The sequence below is a fragment of the Anser cygnoides genome, chromosome 4 (assembly GCF_040182565.1).
Source record: "Anser cygnoides isolate HZ-2024a breed goose chromosome 4, Taihu_goose_T2T_genome, whole genome shotgun sequence".
In the NCBI taxonomy this organism is placed as follows: Eukaryota; Metazoa; Chordata; class Aves; order Anseriformes; family Anatidae; genus Anser; species Anser cygnoides.
In genome coordinates, this window is record NC_089876.1 from 73835151 (window position 1) to 73857592 (window position 22442).

Here is a 22442-nt window from a genome sequence, read left to right on the forward strand (position 1 = left end):
TTCCTGGTGTCTAAAAATGTCTAGACTGTCTAATTAGCTAGATGCTGGTATTATGTCTGTACAAGAGTAAAGAATGTCTAAACAGGGCACGGACTTCAGCACTAGATCATGACCACATATACACAGTTCAATAGCTAGCATGCTGCCTTGTGCAATCTGGTCCACACCAATGAGTGCTCCCCCAGACTATGCCACTGTATGGAGGAGCAGTAGCACAAGATCCATTTTCTGTAAGTAGCAAGGACAGATTATACCAGAAGGAGACCTTAGTCACACAACTATGAGCTCTCATATGCCTCTGCCAGAGAACAGCCCCTGGCATTAACATGTTTATCAGCATAAAGAGATTCAGGCCATACGTTTGCATTGTGACATGCCTTTGTACAAAAACCACACAGGACAATAATCTTCCACTGCCCATCTTTTTAAAATAAAGGGGATGTTGTGTCTTGGAAGGAGGGCCAGATAATGTACAGAAATAATAATGACAAACAAGCTGATTTTTGTTAGTTCAGACTATATAGACAATAGCCTCACTACTACCATACTATATAGAAAGTAACTTCGCTATGCGTGTCGTGAGAACAGTAGAAACCAGGTCTGCAGAAACTAACTAGTGTATGAAGCACTGTGGATGTTCCCCCAGCCAGGAAACATTATCCCAGACATAGATATCTTTTCATATTTAATGATTCCTTAAGAGCAATTATTTGTAGCTTCAACAGTAATGATAGAGCTGTCCCTGCTAGATATTCAAACAATACATTGCTGAAGCCTTAACCAGAAAGACCAAATCCCTCGGGTATGTATGTCAGCCCCAGTCATCCCTAGGCAGATGTGAAGCACCGCAGTGAAAAGTGTGGGCAGCCCCAGGTTTAGCTACAAGGTGGCCAGGATCTGGCACTCCGTGTGTTATCCCCAGCTGGGGATCAAGCCTCCTACCTGCCCGCCTCATGTCCACAAAGCTGGGCTGCCGACCTTCCTGTCCAAGCTGGTGACCTTCAGGTCTCTCTGCAGGCTGAGCTGTTTTGCTTGCTCTCTGGAGGAGAAGATATGAAATTTATTTTGAGATTTTGGGAGAGATTCTGGTTGTAAGACATGCGTTATATGGGGGACAGAGCTACTTTTTTAGTGCATAATATGTCTAGAATATTCAACGGGCAGGGTTTTTACGTTTCTTTTTATGCTAGTATGTTGAAAAGGTTGTATTTTTCCTGTCAAATTTAGCTATGCTTTCAAAAGCGCAAACACTTCTTGATAGGACAGCAGACATACTTGTAAGAAACTCCAAATTGTTTCCTTCGCCCACTCCCCATTTTAGATCATCTTTCACATGGGAACAGCTTCCCTCCTCCTCACTCACTTCCTCCTCCAAAAGATTTCTGACATCTGTTCCCCTACCTCTCTTGAAGCCACCCTCCCCTCATCATTTGCCTTTTATTTTATGGTGCCCACTTGTGCACTTCAACTCCATGCTCTTTGGGGTACGAGCTGTTATGTGCGGTGCACTCCTAACCCTTTGTAAAGCATCTTAAATGTTAGACATTTACAGCACAATATAAATGATAATGCAGTTAGACTGGAAAGGCAATTCCCTAGTTAACACCTCCCACATGTGGTGATTAAGTACTAGGCTCATAAGCGTACAGCAAACCCAGTGAAGACACATTTCTAGAAAGAGACTGCAAAGTCCTATCTCCAGATGGACTGCAGTTGGTGAATAATTACATAGATTGTTTGGTGCTTCGCTAATCAATCATGACAGCAACAAGGAGAAAAGGCATGTCTGGGTAAAGGAAAATGTCCTTTGAATAAACCCCAAGTTATCATCTTGCGCATTTGATCTATTCATCAAACACCATCTTTTTTTTTTTCTCCCCCCTTTTCTGGTCTTATTCTCAACTTAGCTGTTTAAGAATAAATCCGGAAAAAAAAAAAAGTGTTTTTAGTGTTTTGTTGTGTTTGTGTTTTTTTGTTTGTTTGTTTTTTCTAGAAAATACACAGGAGGGTAGGCTGAACAGCATCAGCATGACTGCAAAGCTGCACTGTATTTCACAGACTGCAAAAATTATAAATGGGCAGAGAATTAATCTCCAGCATTAGGTCCTGGAAACCATGAAGCCTCTCCAACTATTCCTGTCATATCAGCACAAAGCCTGCTACTTAAAATGTACCAAACGAAGACTGGGAGGGAGGATGCCAATCTCCAACTCCTTTCCTTGCAGCATGAAAACCTAGTTTGTATTAAAGAAATATAACAATGATGATCTAAACCATACCTCAGGCAATGCATATGGAGTCAGCACTACCTGAAACATATAAAAGAAGGTCCAACACTACCTTGATTCCATGTGGACTAGTTTAATTCGATCTCTCTGTGCATCAAAAGGAGTGAAACAGTATAACCAAATACATGCAAGAGAGAATGGGTGGGTGGAAAGACTGCAGCGGTCAGAAACTAGACAGGTGGTTTGGGGGTTTTATTTTTGAACAACAACAACAAAACAGGGCTAGAAGTCCAGATATCCTACAGAATCGCTTGTTCTGAGTTCAGAGATCTTTGTGGCTACTTGCACTTATGTAGAGCATTTTGGAAATTCGTATTTGCAAGTGGCACATTAGATAACCTACATTTTCTTCTGAAATAATAAGTCTTGAAGGGAAAGAACTGGATGGCAGTAGATATAATAAAATGTAATGGGCATGATAAACTGCATGGCTGTTGTTCAAAGTTTGGACCTAAGAGCAGAGGCACAATGTGCTGTATTTCAAGCTGCCTAGTTTTTCCACCAAATAAGTGAAGCTAGTTTTCAATTACTGTAGGTATGACTCAGAAAAATACAAGTGAGCAATATAGAAAGGCTGTGAAAGCACTGAGGTAAAAAACACAGAACAACTGGATTCCAAAGATCTAAAATCACAGAATTTTTCCACATTAAGGCTAACTACTGTTTGTCTCCCAGCACTACACTAATCATGTAGCACAGAACAGAACTGAACTTAGGGATCTAAAATCACAGAATTTTTCCACATTAAGGCTAACTACTGTTTGTCTCCCAGCACTACACTAATCATGTAGCACAGAACAGAACTGAACTTAGGGATGACACTTGCCAAGAGGTGAATACTGCACGCTGCTGACATTAATACTTCCTTCCAGTATCAGCCTAGGTAATTTGGAATGAGATCTACATAAATGATGTGCAGATACTGCTGGTGGCGATGCTTTTGCTGATGTTGTAGAAGATATGCCTGGAACACAGGCTAAGCTAACGAAGTATTGATCCTTGTACAAAGGGAAGAAAATTAGGTGAAGAACAAACCTGTATTTGCGTTCTTTTCTTCATTAACTTGGACTTAAAATGTGTTGAAAAAAATCTTAAATAGAACAAGCACTAATCTCTTATTGTTCCAAAAGACCAAAGTTGCAATACGTTGTTTTTTTTTTATATATATATTCACTGGTTTACAGACCACTATATGGTCTATATTACCAAATTTCTTCCTCAGAGTCATCAGTAAAGAGCAGTTTTTAAGGTAGTATTTAAAGTAAGCCACTGAGGGGCTCACAAGAAATGCAAGAGAATTCAGGATGGGTCCAAAAAAAAAAAAAAAAAAAAAAAAAACACAATGGATTTGGCTGGAAACATTTCTGACAGACTTTTTCAGAAGCCTTCTTTAGAGACTGCAGTGCAGAGCAGAGCACAGTACTCCCCATCTTTCTGTATCATCCTAGTTGTTCCCATCTGGTACAAAGCACAGTCATTCCCTCCTTTGTACATCTCTCAGTCTCTCTTCTTTGTGTCTTAAGCAACAACAAACCTTAGTTACTCCCGCTGATTTCTTACAAAAGATCACTTTTAACTTGCAATATTTCTAGCAAGCTTTTCAATTATTCTCTATCTATAATATGCCTGAAGCCTAGTTCTCGCATCTCACCATTCTTTCTGTGACCAGGCTCAGTTTGTTTCTACAAGCCAGTATGTAAAAAAAATTAAGCTTTTCACCTGTTGAACGTTTTTTACATTTTTAAATGTTTCTAGGGTTTCTCGTGCTTTTCTCTGCAAGAAGGTACAGCTGAATTCTGCCTTCACTTCCCTCACAGTATCTCTGTGGTTGGATATAATGGTTTCCAGATAACTGAATTTATCTATTGCTTCTGCAGTTGATCACTAGGTGATGTTCGCTTGCATCATATCTGCGGTAACTGAGTCAGTGTACAGGCATTTCATTCCCTCCCACATGAAGGTCCTTACTGTCGTTTTCACTCACTCCAGCATTTGCTGCCTATTATCTGTGCCTGCAGCTCTCCTTGTTATCTCAGCGCCCCATCTGACTTGTTTCCCAGGCGGGGGGAGGGCAGGGTGTCTAGGGACCTTCCATTCCTTTTTGGTTCAAAAACCCTGCCAGGGCAAATCCTCTATAACCACTTAGCAAATTCTCTATAACCACTGAAAAATTCTGGGCAGCCCACGTTACTGTTTCACACACTGTTTAATGAAATATATATATATATATATAAAAAAAAAAAAACACAATTCATGGTTGCCTGCTGCCGTTCAGAGATGCTGGGAGCCCAATACTGTGTTACCAGGATGTGTTCATTGGTGCCTTGCACTTCGCAGTTTTATCCCGTAGCCCATTTGGGCTCACTGTCTATCTCTCCATGCCAATACCACAAACCTCTTTTGGATAGACATCCCATAGATTTTTCTGCTGCTGGTCAAGAAGCGGTGGACTGCTGAATATCTGTCTTTTGAAGTTCTAAAAGTCAACAATTGATCTTTCGACTCAATATGTTCATCCTTCAGTATCACTTGGCTCTGAGTCATCATGTCAAACCCATTTGTATAAATATCTTGGACATTCAATTTTGAACTTAAATGAAGAACGAAAGAACACGAAAGCAGCAAAGTTCAACCAACTGCCTCTTTCATTCAGTAAACCCAGATGAGTAGTCATTTCCCATTACTTCTTTTGGTGAGCTTATGCATCCGACAGTCAAACTTCCACAGTTAGGCCCCTAGTTGCAGGGGTGATAGCTTTGCCTCATTTTTAATGAATGTCTCTTCAAGCTGTTGATAGAACTCATCAACTGCATCTTTGTCATCTGCTATCGTAGGAGTGTTAATCTGTTTGATCGACATATTGACTGGATTTGCTTGAAAAAGAACTGTAATGATTTTATTGCTCGTTGGATTACATCCAAGCATATACTTTGATCTCCTCTTGGATATGACAAACACAATGCAAGCTTCTTTTAATTTTTCTGATCTTAAGCAGCACCCCGAGTAGCTGTTCATCATCCCAGAATGACACCTATTATTCCACCACAGCACTGAGGCTATATTTATCTACTTCAGATTTTTCCAATTCTTTTGTCATAACAATGAGCTTTTTTTTTCCATGCATTTCTTGTTCCTACATTAATGCTTGGTCTGCAAAGGATTGGTGGTATTATCAACAGGGAGAATATTCCTGGATGTTTGATAGAGCCACAAGTACTCCGTATGACCAGAACTTCTTCTGAAATATAGTGTCTTCCATTCCATCATGTGAGAAAGATAAGAGGACAGATCTGCTGGCCATTCCTCTGCCACCTTATTTTCCTAATCCAGCACCCTCTCCAGTCATCACCTACCCACTCATGTGCACCTCTGGAAGTTTTCCAGTTACCTGAGCCATGGTCAGCATTTGGAGTTTGCATATGCTACCGATCCTACCAGTAATGAACTCCTTGTCTGTCAAAAGCCAGGTGACTCGGTGACTTTGGTCCACAAAAAAGCAATGAAAATGAAAAGTACAAAACAGATGAAAATATGGGTTTGGGACCTGATGGAGTGGGTCACAGCAGTTGGAGAAACTACAGAGCATTTGAAAACCAAAGGGAGAGTCTGAATTTTGAACAAGTTACTCAAAGGAACACACGTAGTAAATGTTGCTTAGCTGTAAGAAGGAGTGGGTAAGCACTGCGAAACCTCCAAAATGTGCAGATCTGCTCGCGGCACCTAAGGTTAATCTTCTTTTGCATCTCAAATTTTTAGATTTAATCTGGAAACACAGCAAATGTCAAATTATTTTAAATCAGAACCCTATTAAAGCTGGAGCTATGACTCAAGTTCATTTTTAAATTGATTCCATGCTTGTTGGAGCATGTTCCTCTTTTGAAGGTACTCCTTTGCTGCAGAGCACAAAACGGCAACTTAAGGGAAAAAAAATCTTCCTATTCTTTCTTGAATGCTTACACAGTATTTCGAACGTGTTTCTCTGTGTTGAAATAAATTTTAGTTCTAAGGACAAACCTGCCACTCATGTTTCCACTAAATCAATTTTTGGGTTGCAAATCAAAGCAGAACTGGGGATACTTCTGTGTTCTCTTCATAATTTTGCACTGTGTTCCTCATTATAATAGCTTCATCTTCAGCACTTCTCTCATATTCATCTTTTTTACTCAATTTCTTCTTCATTTAGATACTTGTCCATATGACCTTGCAGAAAAACCATGGTGGACTTTCAGTCCAGTTTGTAATTTTTTTCTTCATTGTGGAAAAACAAACAAATAAACAGACGAATGACAGGGTCAAAAGCTGCATTTTATTGATCAATATGAGATGTCATTAGGACAGATGGTCCTCTTTGTTCTGTTTACCTGAACACATTAGATTTTCTCTCTTAAAGATTTGTGAACTCCACACTGTGACGCAGGTATTCTAGGAATATACGTATCACCAGAAAAAGACTCTGCTGACTGAGCCCACCCACTGGTGTCTCTGTCACACATCTCAGGTTCAGCAGCTGCCTAGAGGCTCTCCATGCGATCACAGACACCTTTAGATGATGACAAAACCATTACAACACGAAGTTGGACCTGGTGTCGGCACTCAAAGGAGTATTTGTTTAGTCTATGTTCGTCGGGTTCTTCAGGAACCTCTCTCCAGAGCAATCCTGTACTTCAGGAAGTCCCATTTTTTTTTACACAGATTCTTTTACTTGGAAGGAGTGCACATTAGATTTGAAAAGTAAAACATTTTTACAACTAATCTTCTCTCAGAAGAATTTCATGGATTTATACAGCCACATATTTAAACTGCTTAGAATGATATCCTGGTACTCTGGAGAAACGTTTTCAATATGTACAACATAAATCCATAATCTTTACTTATGACTTACGAAATGTAGAGAAGAGGAACTATTTTTTCCCTTCTGTTTTTTGCATTATAGTAGGTAATTATGATCTTTTACAGACAGATACTCACCCACAGTTACAATAAATCATTATAATTTTGATACCAGAAATTAAAATTAAAAAAAAAAAAAAGAATTTAATTTCAAATGCACGTCATTCTTCTCAGGGTCTGCATGCTTGCACTTGCAGTATTATAAAAATCAATATTCAGTAAATAGAAATGCAAAAATATGAATGAGGATCAGTGAAAAACTCATATCAACCCCCTGGCTGGATCCTATGTTTGGGAAGTTTGAGTGTAGCTGCAGCACAGTCAAATCTTACAGAACTAAGTTTGTACAGACACATTATTATGTGCTTTGAGAAGAGTCCACTAGCAAAAAGTCAGGATAACCATTTTATTAAAAATCTAAAGTGGTGGTTTTCTTTTTGTTGTTGTTGTTGTTTGTTTGTTTTTTAAGTTGGCCAGCTGGCAATTTGTCAGCAGATCACACCTTTCTCTCTGCCTATTGCTCCTGCAGCTTATAACTGGCACACTCCGTGGCAGCAGGAAGGGTGTTTGCCTTTACCATGCAGATGTACCATTCCTGATTTTGGCTGCAAAGACCCTCTGAAGGGTATGAGCAGCAGATCATGTTGGCCTGTTGACTAAAAGTCACTTTCTGCCCAGGGGAAATGCAAGCACTAGGAGTAAGCAAGGACACCAGATCTTGATCGAAGCAAGGATGATTTAGCTGTAAAGGTAGCAGCATTTGGTGCAGAAAGTGCAGTTCCCTGCTTTGCCACACAGCTCTGGTGTGACTTGGAGCAGTGATGGAATTACAGAGCTTAGGCCTAGGAAAGAGCCCAGGAGGTCATAAAGTCCATCTATCTGCCCAGAGGCAGGATCAGCTGTATCTCCGCCAAGGTTTGTCTAACTGCTCTCAAAAAACTTTCAATGACCCGGGCTCTAAAACCTCTAGGCAGTCTATTTCTATGATTAATTCATCTTTATCATCAGGAAGGGTTGTGGGTTTTTCTCTTCTGCTGTCCAGTTTAAACCTCTTTTACAGTTTGAGCCTGTTACTTTTGTCATATGCACTATGGGCATGGAAATATTGCTTTTTGCATAAAGTTATTAAGCATTTGAAAAATGCAAGTGAGCCTCCACTCTCCTCAAGTGTAAGCAGTATGCAAACAGGTTAGGTGTGTAAACCCACGCTTCAGACATGACTTTGCTGGGTGGTATACTGCACATATCCCTGTGCTAAAGGGAGTGTTCAGACCCACAAAGCCATTGTTAATAACAGACATTGTACCTCTAGGAACAGGACTGTTGCAATTGCCAGCTTCCACCAACAGTCTTTCAGCAGGCTTTTCATTAACAGCTCCAGCTAGAACACAATGTTTTTGCATGCAAAAGTCAGCCAGCTCAGCTGGTTACCATTGATATGCAACAGGGACGCATGGCCACGTGCCAAAAGGACCATTTAAATGGGAGATTATTGCTGTAAGATTTACCTAAGCAACAAAATTGCAGGAAAAAAAAAATCATATCCAGAGATTCCTAAATATTGGTTTGTGGAAGCCCTTCAGCAAATCTGCATGCTGAAGTATTTTAAGAAACACGAAGAGCTTGTGGGGGTAGCAAGTCCAGAACAAGGCTTCTCTATATTCAAGTGGGCTGGAGAGTAAGAAAACTGAAACATGCCTACTGCTTTCTAAATACTGACAAAAAAGATTTATTCTAATGGATTTACCAACGAACAATCTCAGAGCTTTTACCCAGAATTCTCCTAGCATCTAGTTTCCAAATTTCAAAGAGATCCCCACAGAAGGGATAAGAATTGCCACGTGCAGCACACACTTGTGCACATAAAACACACCCTATGTCAGGAGGATACTAAGTGTTAACAGGCCCAATGTAACGCACGAATAGAGGCACTGATAACCTGAAGGCTGCCTGTTAAGTCGGTGGAGTTGCGCTCCTCCATGCTTGCTGTGAGTAAGGATCCTTCCCCTCTCGATCTCCCGGGACAGCCAAGTGTTTGTTGAAGAAGTTAATTCTGAATAATAAAAAATGTATGCTATTAGAAGTGATGGGAGGAGCACAAGAGGGAAATGATTCATTACCACAACTGAAGCGGAAGAATAACCCATTCATAATATGCAAGGTCATCTGTTGTTCTATGTCATTGTGCTAATGAATCACTGCCTGTTTATACACGGGGAGTAGCACCTTACCAGCACAGAGAGGAAACAGAGACTATTTGCAGCGGGGATTATGCCAGTAATTTTAGTGAAACCTTCTAATTCCAAAACACCTGGCAGAAGAAAGGGCTGTATTCATACCTAAACCTGGAGAGACTTCCCCACTTCTCTGGCCTGTGTGAGACTTGAACATATTTTTCTTGGTGCCAGATCTGTGGCCATCTGATCTGAAGCAGAATCTGACAGCGCAGACACTGATATATTGCAAACCGCCAAAAGCACGAACAAGGGAGCACAATGTTTGTGCTCCTTCTGTAGCTGGACTGTTCATTAGTGGTTTAGAGGAGAAGAGAAACGGAAAGGCTCTGCTCAGTGACAAGGAATAACTTCACCAGCAATGCGACTAATTTATGCTTTAATTTTCCATCTAAAGGTCTTAAGAAATGTTACCTCAGCTATGAGCCATCTATTCCAATAACTCTTAATTTGGGCATTTGGGCATTTTTAGTATATTAAAATATTGTCATAAGAATCTGAACAGAGAAAGTCGCTTAGCTTAAATTCCCGAGAGGCTCCCTCTTGGTTTGACTACGCTATTTCAAGGGGCTGCTCTGAAGAGGATTGTTTTAAGTTGTTTTGTAGATAAGAAAATCTAAAGGCCATACGAAACCCTACAATTTGACAAGTGCTGAATTCCTGTTAAAGCCTAGGTGACCAAGGAAAAATCAATAAAGTTTAGGAATATTTTTCTGATAAGAACTATTTCTCTTCATCAACATTTCTCAAGTTTTATTTGTGCCTCCCCCTGCCGTTGATTCACATGATTTAAGAATTGCTCTGGGTCAAGTTGCAAGGTTGGAATGCCATTTTCTGAGCTGAGCACATTCTTGAGCATCACTGTGGGATCAGGATGCAACCTGTCTTGGATGAGCTGGTTGCAATATTGAATCATAACCATCAAAGGCCAGATTTCGTCACCCTTCCTCAACTTGGCACTCTTGCATAAGTACCCAGTGGGGTTGGGACTACATGCATAAGTATGGCAGGACTTCAACTTTTGCTTCAGGAACCCATTTGCAATCGTTGCGAATGTATTTGGGAACCCCTTGCCTAAAATGATACAATGGCATCCTTTACGGTCTTGACATTTCGGACATTCTCAGTTTCTTGGAGCATTTAAAGACAACAACAACAACAAATGTATGATTTAAAAACATTCTTTTGAGATTTGGAATGAAAAGCCTTCTTTACTAATGTGATAGAACAACCCCATCTCCATATGTAAGTTACAGGAACTCCAGATGTTGGAAGGATTAATAATTACACATTTAAAGGAGACCTGCAATCGATGGCATTGCAAAATGCCTTTTCTTCCCACTTTGTTTCAGGTGCCCACTACATGGACGTTTATCCTAAACTTCTGTAAGACAGAACTGGCAATAATAGGAGGCTGGAATCTATCAGAGACTTTCATGTACATCCTCTAATGACTGTTTAAATACCATGAGATGGATGAGGAGTATGTATGCAGTATTTTTAACAATTGTTCTGAAACCTGCGTGGGGTCATTTACATGCCTCATGCAGCACATAGCCGTGCTGCATGTATTTCACTTCCTCACACGCAGAAATAATGTGAGGTTCAACTGTTCATTCCTTCAGACCTCTACTGGTTTTCAGAGACAGAAAAAGGCCAGGAAACAACAACTGTACAGATTCTCACAGCCTTGTGAAAACCAGATAACACAGGTGGTACTGAAATACCTCAGCTTTCAATGCCAGATCTATGAGCAAAGGGCAAATACATGTACTGAAAGGAACAGAGTAGAGATGGCAGAGATGGATACTTCACTTGGTTCTCTACAGAACCATGTATTTCTGAAAAAGCCTGGCACTGTCCATCTGTCTGTACCTGAACAATGTACGGTATCCCTTCAGACCTGCTAGTTATACAAGGGAGCAAGCTTATGTTCCTGCCCAGCTTTCCCCTGTGAGCTGTCAGCCCTAGATTTGCTTCATTATTCCTTCCTATAAATCTCTGAGAAATGAGAAGAGAGAGAACTCCGAGGCTACTGGTGATCAAGTCAAGCATCCCATTATAGGAGAAAGCATGGAAGATACTGTACCCAATTAAAGATACGAAACATCCATACAACAAAAAATAATGGCATCCAGAATTGATACCCAGCACAAGTTTTAGACATATCGGTACATCCATAAAACTACAGTTCTTGTTATGAAGAAAAAGAAAAAAAAAAAGATATGGTTTAGGGAATGGTAGGAACAGAGATAATGAGGAAGCTGGAACAGATGAAAAACATTTTAATGTTAACTTCCTGGGCAAAACTGAACAGAATTTATAATAGTTCCACAGTAGGCAAATGGTCAAATTATTACTATTAGACCTTTTCTCTTGTAAATTTATCCAAAGAGAATAACATTCTTGTTTACTTTTTTTCCCTAAAATTTTAGGGGAAGTTACTTGGTATGCACTTTACAAACAAATAAAAGACTTGTAGCTGTGTTTGTTGCCTAAGGAATTAATGGTTAAATATATTAACTACTTCGTATTTTTATAAACTTTCTTATAGAGTTTCACCTAATTTTAAACAACTGCTTTACTTTTTTATAGCTGTGGAATAATAAGTTTTACAAATAGCTTAAAGAAGATTGCACTCCTTTTTTTTATTTGCTTGTTTCTCTGTTAGACTGTCTATCCTATAAGACTGCAAAAATCAATTCAGAATGTGAAGGAAGAAACCCACTATCTTTATCTTCTGATTGATGGAGAGAAGGGGAAGGAAATAGAAAAGACAGCATAACACAAGTGACCTTACCTGGATAAAAAGTATTTGAGTTATTGATAAAGATTTGGAACAACTTGGCTAACTCTTGTAACTGTTGTTGCACCTTAACTTTTCAGATTAACTAGCTGTTATACTGCATATGCTGTACACGCTAAAACAGTTCATCAAGTCAGCCCAACAAGTTAATCAAAAAAGACAAAGAAGAATGAGAATGAGTTGGGGATGCATCTTCCCACGACTCTCTGAGGCATCCCATAAACTGGTGGAGAAGGCTGGGTTTCTTTGGGGGAACAACAATTCCATAATCTTCCTGTCAGGCCAATGAGCAAGTTACCAAATTAGGTCTATGGTAATGAACTAAGCAGTGCTTAGTATGAGTATGTTACCAAGCTTGGCACTCTCTCGTCTCTATGTTTGAGTTACTAAAACTGCCCCTGGCATGGATTTGGCCTGCACCAGCTTCCGTTGTTCTAAGCACATCCAGGGATGTTTAAGGTGCTAACACAGCCCCAGAGCCATTTCCAGTGAGAATTTAGATGGAGTGCCAAATACAAATATGGCCTGTACTGGGCATATACACCAGCATCCCCTTGATGGTCATCTTCAAACTACAGGCACATGCAGCTAGCAAACCATGTACCAGCACAAACACAAAATGACCCATCCTGTATCCCATCCATATATCAAGCCACAGATAGCTAAGCAGTAATTACAGACATTAATTTCTCTTGGCCGTTCTTGCAGAACTCCATGGGTGTATGTAATATCCATTTCCATAAAGATGTTCCACTTTTCCTTGACGTGTGTGATGCGAGACAGTTATAAGGATATGTGTGCAAGTTTTATAAAGGACTAACAGTTCACTGAACAAAAATCTACCATTAAGTGTCCTAGAGTAACACACATCTGAAAGTCACTGAACTGCAAGATAATAATGCTTACTAGGCCAGCGAAGCATAAACACATGCAGTGTTAAAATTAGTTTCTTTTAAATGGGACAAATAAATATGCAATTCTTATAAAGAACTCGCCTACTGATTTGCAGAAAAAGATCTGTTCAAATGTAACTTGATTGAAAGGGGTTATCTTGAATTTCAGTGTATTACAGAGAAATTCTATTAAAGAGTTGAATTCCTCATTTTTTCCCTCACTAGGGATGTTAATCAGTTCCTTCATGTGATATCAGTTGCATTTAACCTGAAACGAGATGGATTCAGTCATGCATACATGACTAACTCTGTTAAAACATCAACAACAGAACAGAAAACCTACCATCTAGATTATAACTGGACTACACAACTAACAAGGGCTAGTCTTATAGATTCAGAGCCACAAAAGGTCAATAATTGTGCTAAGGCTGTAACGAACAAAAACCAGTAAATGACACAAAGAATGACACTCTCAATGTATGCATAATCAAAAGGGAAAGAATATAATAGCTACACCCTTCATAGAATTACACTTTAGCCTGTACTGCAAAGGTTTTCAGAGACACAGCTGTCTGTTCTATGCAAATCAAGTGGCATTTAAACAACTTTATATAATCAGAGCCCTGAACATTTCACAAATTAACAGACGTTAATTTTACCAAGTAGTTTACTCCTTACTACAGAGTTATACTTTGGAATTAGACCTGTCTTAAAAAAGGCTTTGACACAAGGGAGAATAAGAAGGGGTTATCTGTACACCAACGTAATAGAGATTCCGAGGACAACTCTGATTTCTCTGACTTACAGACGTGAGTTTATAGCTCTGAGGACTACAGCAAAGTCAGTCCCACCATTCCTTTCCACCCTGCTGTCTTCTTGATTGAACAGAGCAGAAAATGTTTTCCGAAGGAAGCAGAGCAGAGCACATTTCTCAGAGAGGTCCAGTATTTCCCATGTACTTCTGACTTATATGCACTAACTGGAAAGAGGTTCAGAAATCAGCATCTGCAGAGTGTGAAACTATCTTTCAGAAGAAAGACCTTGACACTCCTGATTCTAACAAATAGTCAGGGAGTGGAAAGGCCATTAGCACTTCCAAAGAGCCAGTTTTTCCGGGAAGCTCTGGAAATACAATTTGTTAATGCTAACTCTAAAAATAAATAAATAAACAAACAAACAAACAAACAAACAAACATATTTGGGAGTGGGAGAACACTGGAAAAACATATTACACAAAATAAGTAACAATTCTGTGTTCATTGATTCAGATGATCTAGTCAAGCTTCCCAATCACTAGGGTGAGATTTAAGGATCTGTATAAAGATACCTTTTACATTAGATGCTGTAGGATATCCATTCCCCCTAGCCTCTAGCTGTCATTCTAGAAAGGCACAGAGCCCTTGTAGGGATTGCAACATAATGGTCACCTACCCAGATGTATAAAATGGCAGTGGCTGCCTTGGTCTGAGCATCTGCACGTACAGGGGTTAAACTTGGAGGTATTTGAAGTGTTTTCCTGTGGTGGTGAACTGGATTTGTTAGAATCAGATCAAATTAGGTGTACCACCCAGGGACTCTTCCCTTTTTCAGTGATGAATAGGTGGCTGAACCAGAACATTTTCCACAAGAGTTCTTCCTTTTCCTGTGTCTTCAGTACAGCTCATGGTCACGAGAAGGTTGTTACAGAGGCCAAGCATTTGCCCTGGAGGCAGTACAGAAGGCTATCACGTCCTTTGCAGAAACCACTGCGATACACGCACATCCCTGTTTCACTCCATCGCTTAGTTTTGTGCTTCCTTATGTCATGGCTAGAGGAAGCTTGGGGCAGCGTGGGTACAGACAATTTAAATAAATAGGATCAATAGTGAGATTTTAGATTTCATTGTCTGCCGCTATGCTGGAAACCAGAACCCCAGATCAGCAGGCCTGGCAATCTGCTTGGTGATAAATAATCAATCTTCTGCCTGTCACATGCATTACTGAGGTTTGATAGTTTTATTGGTATGATAGTACAGTCATGTGACTAGAAAACTGTGCTCTCGCCTAGGAATTAAAGATGCATCGATCAGACTGTGTTTGGAAGAACTACCTTAACAGACTGAAGATGTTTTTATTTGCTGTTACCAATAGGTCCTTACCAACTCTGTGCATCCAAGGTCACAACCTCTGAAAAAGCAGCTCCTCACCTGACTAGTCGAGCAGCATGACATACCTGCAATCTGTTTACAGTAGCCTGCCCTTAGTCAATTTACAATGACAGAGCGTGTAGTTTCTTTCATTCTCATTTAACACTTTAATCTAGAAATACATCCGGTCTGTAAAGTCAGACAATTCTGCCTGGGCTGCTAACTCAGTAGCCTAGATCAATACACTAACAGCGTGGAAATCTCTCTATTATTTCAATAATCCTCAATTCTCTCTCTCTCTCTCTCTCTGGCTTAGCAGATATTCAGTGTTTCAGTGAACAGTCACATTTGCCCCAAATACTTAACTCAGAATGTAAATGCTCTAGGGTTTCTATCTCCTAGATTGTATCACAGTGCTACTGTTAGAGAGCTTCCCCTAACTAAAGCAAACCACTAAGGCTGACTCACAGTGCTACAGAAGAAAACACTTCATCAGGGCTTGCATTTCCCTCACCTTGAACCCTGACCGTGGCGCTCGGTGGACTGGGCCCTTTGGAGCATCCAGGGCTGTGCTCTCTGAGGCCTGAAGGAGATGGACAATCTGTCCTTCCCGGCTCATGCTCTTTGGTTCAGGCAGTCGGCTTGCACAACCTGAGCTGAGCTGGAATCAGTGCTTCCAACAGGACTTTTGGGTTTGCCTCCTGAATTCACACAGCTGCTCGCACCAACGGGACGCCCGCTGGAGAGCACTAGGAAGGTTTCCTACCAGTGAGATCATTTGGTTGCATACAGTGAAATACACAAGCATGGGAACAAGCCAAAACCTTTTATGGAGGCACAGTTGCTGGGGAAACCATCTTTTCGCTGTATTCAGTTCTTCAATACCCCTTTAGCTCCAGTAAAATAAACAAATAAACCATGGTCGATTTGCCGAGGAGTGTGCACAGTGTTGATGCCAGCTTTTTATCTTTATCCGCCGAGGAAACCGCCTTTCCTTCAAAGGTTGTACATGCTGATACGTCTATTTTCTACCTGTCATCACATCCCCATGCTTACCTTTGACCACAGACATACAACAAACATATACAGCCCAACGCCACTCAGGACAGGTAAGCTGTGGGGTTTTCTAAGCCGTGCCAACAGAACAGGCCTGGGTGAAGTGAGGGAGGGAGCAGGAGGACAAGCAGGAGGAAGAAAGGGAAATGGCTTCCCTAGGAAACCTTTTGCAGCCTGACTGCCACTGACTTGTAGGTCTGCTTTTTACTCTTGGTCTCAGCATCTCTGGAGACGCTCTCATTTAAGAAACACTACCCTTTCCTCTAGCCTCGGCCAGCCTCGATTGCTTTAAATTGCAGAGATTGAAATAAGTCACATTCAAGCCTGCAAGAAACGCTCACATTTTTGACAATTCTTAAGAGGTCCCCATGCTTACGTCTGTAAGGCTGTTTGGCCTGGCTGAATCCTTGGCAAGATCATGGCTCTGCTTTGCATCTCCTTGCTTCATGAGCTTAATTGTAGCTTTGGACAAGTCTAAATTTTATCTGCACATTATAATAGAATTGGAATATTTATCTGAAATGATCTCTCACTCTTTAATATTGCATAAGCAATACTATGTTTATTTACAACTGTTATTAGCTTCTTGAAAGCCCCAGAACATAAAAAAAAAAATATCTTCCTAATATTACAGATTTTGAGTAACCTCTGTCAGCAAACATCCTGACCTCAGAGTAGGATGTATCTATAAAGCCATAGGAGTGAACAAGGCCTTTTATAAACTTGCTTAAGAATTCCTGTCCTTGTTTTGCAAACTGCAATCACTGCTCAGCTTAAACGCACGTGAATTTCTCCTTTACGTTTAACAACATTACTTTGTAACTGTAGGCAGCTGAGGTTATTGTTTCGTGTCCTCCCCTGATCTGATCTTTTGGAAATCACTTTGGGGAAAGAAAAAAAAAAACAAACAAAAAAAAAACACCAAAACATCTTCAGCCCATCAAGAACAAAAGGTGTGCAAGCTGAAATAATTTGATTTACAGTAATAACAGAGTGCAGCTACCTGCTACTTGTTTTAACTACAAATCATTATACAGAACAACCATTAGTTATGCAACTTGATATGAAACCCATTTTTCTTTATCTATAAAACAGACATAAATGACCAAAATGTACGATGAGTTTGTTAATTAAAACAGTGGCAGAATTCCAGTAGGACTACTTTATGAAGTTTATTATAATAAAAGTTGTTCTGCAGCCTAATAATGAGTGGTAAATTACAACATCATTTTACCCATTTGCAGAAAGAATGCTTTTTAATTTTTCCTTTTTAATAACCAAATATGAAGAAGTTCTCCCCAGTTCAATTTAGTCTTCATTTCTTTCCTCTCTTTTTGTGAACCATTAACCAAGATAGTTAAAACTACATATAAGGAACTGTTCCTCTCTGTTTCTTTACAGGATGAAACCGTGCACTGCATGCTAATCTATCTAAAATGATACAAGAGTGTGCGGTAGGATCCTGCAGTGCATGGGCGAGTAGAAAGACAAACCCCCCTGGGCTGCTTCTATACATTTTGTGTGTGCTGCTGTGAAGGCTCAGTGCCTGCAGCCAGCCAGGATCTGCCCAAGTGCACAAAAAGCAAAGGACATTTACCTTGTTTGGAACTAATTAATATCGCTAATCTCTTGTGCCAAAGAAAGTTGGAAGATATGGGAACCTAGGCCTAGCTAGGCTGCAGTTTTAATTACCTTCCCAAACCTGGAAATACAACCACTAAATCTGACCAAAGAACTATCCTGAGTGAATAACCATAATGAATGGGATTATTCTTTCATCACCTGCACCCTTCATAATGTTTCTGCCTACCCCAGAGGCTGCTCTTTGTACAAGTGCTTGGGAAATGGTAGGAACACCTCCATGCCATCCAGCAGGGTGCGAACTCCCACTCTGTATCCTTAAAGCCAGGGGAGGTCCTGTCCCATACTCTATCTAACAGGGGAAAGGCATCTCTCCGCAGCCCTCTGCACCATGCACCTTCCAGCTTGCAGCGTTACCTCCTCAGTGTAGCTTGAACCAAAACTCTTCACCAGAGCCTGGGTTACAGAGTTTAAAAAACAAACAAACAAACAAACAAAAAAAAACACTCAAGCCCTCCAAAAACTTGAGCTAACACAAGTATTTCATTCTCTGCTCTAAAATATTTCCAGCACAAGCCCAAGGAGAAGCCTCCATAGCTAATCCTGCCCCAGCCAAACAAAAGAAGAGGTAAGAAAAGCCTGCCATTGGGAAACAACACTGAGACACCCAGGCTTACTGACCCTTTCCCACCTGCAGCAGGCAGCAGCAGTTCTCCCCCTTACTGCTTCCAGATTCATGAGGGGGTTGGGCACACCCAGGAAGGCATCCTTTCCACAGAAAGGCTTCTTTTTCTTGCTAGCTCATGCTCTTGCATATTCTGCAAGCAGTCTCACAAATTTATACATCAGCCTGAGGTGTTGTCAGATCTTTGGGTTTATTTCTTCATAAGAAAACTATTCTATACCACTTCGGAAACCCTGTTTTGTCCTTACCTCCTCATTCCTCTGGAGGAAAGTCTGCTCCCTGTGGGATTATTCCTTTTATGCAACTTATTTGGCCTCCAAAGCGCGCATATTCCATATGGTACACCTTGCAGGCTAAGACACCTTTAGTACTTTGCCTAAAATCCACATAAAAGCACCATTTCACCTTGTTTTCCTCCTAATCCAAGGCTCCTCTAAGGGTTTTCTTAATCCTTTTAAATACTCTTGCTAAATTACTTGTGCTAATCAAGTGATCTAATTGCTGACAGAGAACGAAGTGGTCTCCAGGCTGGCTTACCGATGCTGATCTTGCACATATACTACAACTTCTAACTGGGAGCCAAGATGTCTGCTGACAGGTGGTAACACTCCTTGCGGGATCTGCTCTCCTGAGACCTCCTGAGTCGTTTTCTCCGCTTATTCATTTATTCCCTAAAGAGAGAAACTGGATCCTTCATAACTTTTGCATGTTAAGCCTGGCTCACGCGTTCTCTGTGGCTTTGGCCAGGAACCATGTGGTTGGAGGATTTATATCAAGTGAAAAGGTTGTGATTCTAGTAAGAAATCCACATGATCCATGAGCTGTGATTTACGGGTCCCTGCAACAACCTAAAAATATGTTGAACGGTTATATTATTTCAGCCAGTGCTCGGCATTTGAAAACAGCAGTTTTTCAGCTGATGCAGAAATGTCTTCACATCAGGGCAGTGGGATAAAGATTTTCAATGATTATTAATTTCTGTATGAAGCGTGCTGTAAGGCTATTATGATGAGTCTTGACAAAGTACCATCTGCCTGATACTTCTACTCAAATTTCTAGGCTTTTATTGACATTAATTCAAGTCCATTGCCTTAAACTCCTAGGACACACCATTCAAAAAATTAAACTGCCTACTGTGGGCATAGAGATGCCATAATCAGAGAGCTTTTATGTTACATTCCTTTATGACTACCTGGCTAGTTACTGTCCCTGCTGCCATGCCAGTGTGTTTTCCAGGGAGTAAGTAAGCAACGTCTCTTTCAGCATGGAAGGAGAGGGTAGACATCGCAGGAAGCCAAAGGAGAGAAAGGGTTGTATACCAAATAAAAGAGATTTAGTTGACTAAGGTGCCTATAAACAGAATTTAGGAGCATATAGCTAAAACCACAGTCCTGAAACCTAGCTGTCTGTCAACAAACTCCAGAGCCTTTGACCTTTCAGCGCTGTCAGTGCCAAAAGCTCTCCTTTATGAAAATGCCAAAGCCCGTCATCACTGAATGGTACACACCTCTTCAGCCTTCTCTCCCACCTTTGTCTTATTGTGCGTGGGAAATGTAGTGATTGTCTTCTACATTATTTTGACACAAGTGCTGCTGAATGTGCCTGAAATGTTTGTCAGATGTCCCCATCTCCTAAGAGTGCCCTGACTACCGTGCTGTTGTCAGCTCCTGGCACTTGTGCTGTCAACTACTTTCTGCGTGGTGCTACGTCTCCAAAATACAGAAAGAGAACATAGACCAAATGCAATCCCACAGCAGTTACAGGCCCAGTCCATGCTGAAAAGACCATTTTTGCAGTTTTCTATACAACAGCTATTAGATAATACAGAATTCTGGGCAGAGGGACTAGAGCCCTGGTCCCTTCCTTTCCCTATAATAAAGGGGACCAATAATAAAGGAGCCTCCCTTCCCTACAATAAACATTGCTCTGCCTCATAGGTGACACCTTTTCCTTCCTGTCATACCATGTTCATTCAGGGAAGGATGAAGTCCTGGCTATAGGAAAAAGCAGAGCAAACAAGCATCAAATCACCCCGAGAGCAATTATTTTTGGTAAATGATGTTTTGGAGTTTCCATACATCAGCTCAGTCCCTCCACAGAAATACTCTCAACCAAAAGCTGCTCAACCAAGTGTTCTCCTGCACCAATCCAGAGACTGTGCAGCACCCAGAGGTGCTTTTCCACATGCCACTAACAGCCAGCTGGTGCTCTTACGGTACACTGACTGAGAAAATACTACTGGGCCAGTACAGCATAGCATTTATATCCCTTTCTCATCCCCGCTCTTATATTCCCAAACAGCCCATATTCCTAACCGATCACAAAAGTAGTCAGAAAAATCACCTTTCATGACACCGCCTAAAACGCAATATCTAATGTTCTAATGTTCTAATAAAAATATATTAAAATCTACTTTTTCTTGCTCTTCTGTTTAATAAAGTCTGCACACCAAAAAAAAAAAATGTTCATCTATTTCAGCTCCAGTACAGCAGCTGAATTCATGCAGCAATGTGAGTGTTCTGTCTTCCACTTTCTCAGTGCATAACATGGACTTTTCAAAAGATCAAAGCAATTAAAAAAGAAATGAGTGTACGAAACTAGTTTCAAAAACTGTCTCAGTTCTCCTGCTGTTCCTGATGTTTTTGATGTGACTTCCCCTGCTTTCTTCTTTCTACATCTCTGCTCGCAGAGTGAACAACTATGGCCACACACAGGGTTTCCTTAAGAAAGGTTTTTATATAGTTTAGATAAGAAGAGAGATATCCTTCTCTATAAATTGTATATAGGTTTTCTAATCTCCACTGAGAACTACCTTTATATTAGATTATCAGAGAAGACATGCCCACTCTACCTAGACTCTGATTTGAATTTGATGTGCGTTGCAAGAGAGGTAAGATAAGTTACCGCACCTCGCTGAGCTGGAACTTACAGCATTCACTCTCATAAACAGTATGAATTAGATAAAATCCTTCACTGTGATCTCTTTTTCCTGTTGGCATGTGGAAGAGACTTTCAAGTTTACTGGGTATATTCACTTCTGAATTGGCTAAGGTCTGTGGACCATATTCAGATTCCAATAGTTTGGCTATGGCAAACAGCTCATTTTCCTACAAGATGAAATTTTGTGGACCTAGGAGCTACAAACAGAATACAGGTGGTCCTTAGCTCAATAGTTTTCCAGAGTTCATAGCCTGTTTCTTTGAACCTTTTGCAAATTGAAGTAAATATATTAGATTATACTTTTCCCAATAGACTATTGAAAGCCTGGGGATCTGTTACTGTGAAAATGTAAAGTCCATTGAGGAAATTGAGGATCTATCCAAATGCTGTTGAAATAATTGGAAGAAGTCACCTGAATGATTTAGACATGTGGATCAGACTTCCCATGGGTATAGGAACATGTTCATGAATGTCAAAGATGGTCCTTTGCCACAAACAGTAGTTGCCTCCTTTGTTTTAAGGGAAGTTTTTCCTTCATTCTCGACATGGCTGGACGCACTGGAGCCTTATTGGCTTCATAGAATCTTCTCTTTTCAAAGTAGTCGGGGAACTGACCAGAGACCTTTTAACATGCTCAGAAACAAAAAAAAAAAATCTCAGTCAACATATGCTAAGATCTTTAGCAATGTTATTGCATCCTTGTAAACCAAAAAAAATATTTCCCATGCTTAAATACGAATCAGAATTCTAAAAACAATATAGTTCTAGGTCTGCCTCTTTAATTCTCCCTGCTTAATTCAAAAGGAGTCTGGGAGCTAAGCAGAATTTTCATAAGGAATATCTAGACACATTACAGAAACAGTACAGCATGCACATACTCAAAGAAAATGTCAGATATATTCTGTCAATTATTTTTTCCTGGGATTTCTTTTCAAGAATACTT

General features: G+C 40.4%; 1 long non-coding RNA gene across 1 annotated transcript in view; it reads right to left on the reverse strand.

The window, feature by feature from the left end:
• Positions 1-22442, reverse strand: part of LOC125183078 (uncharacterized) — a 74088-nt gene that overhangs the window by 34988 nt on the left and 16658 nt on the right. The window contains exon 2 of the long non-coding RNA XR_007164209.2: positions 943-1039. This is a non-coding gene — a long non-coding RNA (uncharacterized lncRNA). The remainder of the gene's footprint in view (positions 1-942; positions 1040-22442) is intronic.